This window comes from Triticum aestivum, chromosome 4A, assembly GCF_018294505.1.
Source record: "Triticum aestivum cultivar Chinese Spring chromosome 4A, IWGSC CS RefSeq v2.1, whole genome shotgun sequence".
Taxonomy (NCBI): domain Eukaryota; kingdom Viridiplantae; phylum Streptophyta; class Magnoliopsida; order Poales; family Poaceae; genus Triticum; species Triticum aestivum.
In genome coordinates, this window is record NC_057803.1 from 508,353,197 (window position 1) to 508,358,177 (window position 4,981).

Consider the following 4,981-nt stretch of genomic DNA (forward strand, 5'->3'; position numbering starts at 1 on the left):
TCTTGTATTCTGCTCGCTTGCTATGATGAAACTAGATTGCTATGATGAAACTTTGCATATTGTAATATGTATGGATCGATGGAACTATGTGCAACCTACTATGTATGTATGGATGGATATATATGTGCTGGATATTTATTATGTTGGATATATATGTGCTGGATATTTATGTGATGGATATATATGTGCTGTGATATATTTGCTGTGATAATTGTTGGATATAAGAAAAAAAGAATAAAAAAGAGGCAGTGCAGGCTCTTTGCCGTCCACGGCGGATGGCAAAGAACCCTTTGCCGTCGGTGGCAGACGGCAAAGGGGGCACGTGGCGCCCACCTGTGCTTCCTGAGGGATGGGCCATTTGGCAAATTTGCCTACCGTGGTGGACGACAAAGCTAAGCTGATGGCAAAGACTTTGCCTTTGCCATCCGTCGGGCAGACAGCAAAAAACAGCGGGCGCTGACGTATTGCTGACGTCAACTGGCGGACGACAAAGAGGCGCTCAAATTTGCCATCCGCTGGCCTAACGGACTAACGCTGGCGGACGTGCAGTATTTTACCGTCCCTCCTCTTTGCCATCCGCCACTCTAGGCAAAGGGCTCTTTGCCGCCCGCCATAAAAAGCAGACGGCAAAGGACCTGTTTGCCGACCCTATCTTTGCCGTCACTGTTTGCCGTCAGCGGCCGACGGCAAAGCTCTTTGCCGTCAGCCGTCCGTGCCTTTGCCGTCCACCATGGCAGACGGCAAAGTACTGGATTCCTATAGTGACACACCTTATAGCCACTGTCAAGGACTTAACTGACATGCTCGATTACGGCTCCGAAGACATCGACGGTATGGACGATGATGCCGGAGAAGAGGAGGCCCAAAACCCACCGTTTACCGGACGTTGGACGGCCACTTATTCGTATGACATGTACATGGTGGATACACCCAAAGAGAATAGCGGTGACAACAAGGAAGACCCAGTAGAGGATAAACCTCCTGAGATACAGCCAAAGCGCCGACGTCAGCGGCGCCGCTCTAAGTCACGCCATGGAAAAGACAGCAATACCAGCACAGGAGAAAACAATACTCCGGACGATGCCGAAGACAATGAAGACCCCATTGAGCCAACTTCCGAATAGGATGAACGGGAAGATGGGCAAGTTAGACCTAATGAACAGGCCGTAAACAAAGACTCGGACGACAGTAATTATCTTCCGCTCTCTGAGGAGGAGGTGAGCCTCGGCAATGAGGATTTCATCATGCCTGAGGAGCCTCTCGAGCAGGAACGCTTTAAGCGCCGGCTAATAGCCACTTCAAGGAGCCTGAAAAAGAAGCAGCAGCAGCTTCAAGCTGATCAAGATCTGCTCAACGACAGATGGACTAATGTCCTGGCAGCCGAGGAGTATGGCCTCGAGCGCCCAACCAAAAGTTACCTGAAGCGCAAATTGCTACCTCAATTCGATGACAAGGCGCTGGAACCTGTACCATCAGCGTGTAACACGGCTGAACGACCACCACGTGGCCGGGACAAAGCGACAACTCAAGCTGAACACCAACCCATACTAGCTCGCCGTAAAGGCAGAGATAAAACAGCTCGGGGATATACATATGACCTGCGTCAGGACCTGGATAGTAGAGCAGGACAGACCAGATTGATCTATGGATCGCGGGGGCGTGCCCCGACACGTGACGATGGCTATCTAGCCGTACGCGACAAGCATAATCACGCCCGGGCCGAAAACCGCAGACAGACTCCATCCGAGCTACGTTGTGACGTGGCCCGATATAGAGGCGCCGCACACCCCGTGTGCTTCACTGATGAAGTAATGGAGCATGAATTCCCAGAAGGGTTTAAACCCGTGAACATCGAATCATATGATGGGACAACAGACCCTGCTCTATGGATCGAAGATTTCCTTCTCCATATTCATATGGCCCGCGGTGATGATCTTCACGCCATCAAATACCTCCCACTAAAACTCAAGGGACCAACTCGGCACTGGTTGTACAGCCTGCCTGAAAATTCCATCGGCAGCTGGGAGGACCTGGAAGACGACTTCCGCGATAACTTCCAAGGTACATACGTCCGACCTCCGGATGCTGATGACCTAAGTCACATAGTCCAACAACCCGGAGATTCAGCCAGGAATTTCTGGACTAGGTTCTTAACTAAAAAGAACCAGATCATCGATTGTCCAGATGCTGAAACCCTAGCGGCCTTTAAACACAGCATCCGCGACGAATGGCCTACCCGACACCTCGGCTAGGAAAAGCCAAGGTCAATGGCGGCCCTCACGACACTCATGACCCGCTTTTGCGCGGGCGAAGATAGCTGGCTAGCCCATAGAAATAACAATGCAAGAAAACCTGGCACCTCTGAAGCCAGGAATAGCAACGGAAAGCCCCGACGCAACAGACACAAGCGTCGAAACAACGATAACAACATTGATGACACAACGGTCAATGCCGGATTCAATGGCTCCAAGTCCGGCCAGCGGAAGAAGCCATTCAAAAGGAACAACCCGGGCTCATCCAGTTTGGACCGCATACTTGATCGTCCCTGCCAAATACACGGCACCCCCGATAAACCAGCCAATCACACCAACAGAAGCTGTTGGGTTTTTAAACAGGCCGGCAAGATAAATACCGAGAACAAGGAGAAGGGGTTGCAAAGCGAGGACAAGGAGCCCCGCCCACCGAATACAGGGGGACAGAAGAAGTTTCCCCCTCAGGTCAAAATGGTGAACGTGATATACGCTACCCATATCCCCAAGAGGGAGCGCAAGCGCGCGCTCAGGCACGTCTATGTGATAGAGCCAGTCGCCCCAAAATTTAATCCATGGTCGTCATGCCCGATCACCTTCGATTGCGGGGATCATCCGACCAGCATCCATCATGGCGGTTCAGCCGCACTGGTCCTCGACCCAATAATTGATGGATTCCACCTCACGCGAGTCCTCGTGGATGGTGGCAGCAGCCTCAACCTGCTCTATGAGGATACAATGCGAAAAATGGGCATCGATCAGTCAAGGATCAAGCCCACAAAAACTACCTTTAAAGGAGTTATACCAGGTGTAGAGGCCCGATGCACGGGCTCAATCACATTGGAGGTCGTCTTCGGATCCCCGGACAACTTCCAAAGTGAAGAGTTGATCCTCGACATCATCCCCTTCCGCAGTGGCTATCACACACTGCTCGGATGAACCGCATTTGCTCGATTCAATGCGGTGCCGCACTATGCTTATCTCAAGCTCAAGATGCCTGGACCACGTGGCGTCATAACAGTCAATGGAAACACGGAGCGCTCCCTCTGTACCGAGGAGCACATCGCGGCCTTGGCAGCAGAAGTACAGAGCGGCCTTTTAAGGCAGAATTTTAATTCAGCGACCAAGCTCCCGGACACTGTCAAACGAGTCCAGACTACTCCGCAGCATACGTACCGTGCGTACATAACTACGCAATGAAAATACCATGGGCAGAGACGGAGGCATAACCAGACTATGGTCCACAATACGGCTTGACCTTCCCCGGACACACATACTTTCACTTTTCTTTTTTATCCTTTTCAGGTTTCTTTTCCACAGGCCCCTCGCGGCGGCCTGCTCAGCAGTCCTTTCGAAGGAGGGATACACTAAGGCGGCAAGTAGCACATACACATGGGGGGATTTCTAGATGTCTTTCTCGACAGTCATTCTACCTGTTTTCAGGACCCACACGCAAGCTCCCCCCTTGATCTTGGCATGTCAAATAGCCCGGCTGCTTATCGCACTATTTGTACAAATACGCTTTGATGTATTAATCTAATTATAATGAAAACAGTTTGCTGCCCAACTTACGTGGCATTGGCTTACTACTTCATTTTTTCGCTATTCTTATCGATTGCACCCATACACCTTGGTACGTTTTAATTGGCTAGGGCTTCACTGCGCCCATACTTCGGCTACAAAGTCCGAACACTTTTACAGTACAGTTCGGCACCCCGAATTTTAGCATTATATGCATTGGCTCCGAATCATGTCTTTGGTCAATAGTTGGGTTGCCCGGCTCCTGTGCTTACTACCTTACGTTCCGCTCTATCGGCTAGGGTAGTAAAGGGAGAACTACTGCGATTGTGTTTTTGGTTTATCCGAGCAAACACCTCAGTAGAGAAAGCCGAAAACTAACTATCATGATGCGGCGAGAGCTGGTCAGCTATTCGGAGGTTGAACAATCTTTTGCGATTTTTTCTGCACTATGCGACGAATCGGCCTTCACCCGATCAGGTGTCTACAACACCCTAGTCCGGATTAAATACTAAACTAGGGGATGCACCCACATTTCTATTGTCAAACTCCTATAGCTAAGTGAGGGTGATAAAGCCACATAGTCCGATTGCCTGGTTCGTTGCGCTAAACACCTCCTTCAAGGACAAATTTTTTGGATAAAGAGTATTTAGATTCATCCCGAACACCCCCGTACTACCTACGTGGGGGCTGAAGCCAACGACTGGCCAACTTCAGTTTTAATGAAACGGCCGCACATGAGGTAAAATCTCAAAATAACAAGCATTATATTACATAACGGCTTTGTTTCGTTATACAGGAAGGGACAATATGAATTCATTCAAAGATAATGTGTTTTGAATACTACCCCTCTACAATACGGGATCCCTTGAGGACATCTTCAAAATACCGCTCGGGTGTGCGGTGCTCCTTGCCCGCGATCGGTCCCTCGGTGGCAAGCTTGACGGTGTCCATCTTCGCCCATTGTATCTTGATGCGGGCGAAGGCCATCTGCGCACCTTCAATGCAGACAGATCGCTTGATAGCATCAAGCCGAGGGCAGGCATTGACCGGCCTCTTCACGAGTCCGAAGTAGCTACTGGGAATGGCTTCGGCAGGCCATAACCGGATTATCAAATCCTTCATGGCTAGTTCGGCCACCCTATGCAGTTCGGCCAGCTGTTTTAGCTGATCGCTGAAGGGCACCGGATGTTCTGGTGCAAGGTATTGTGACC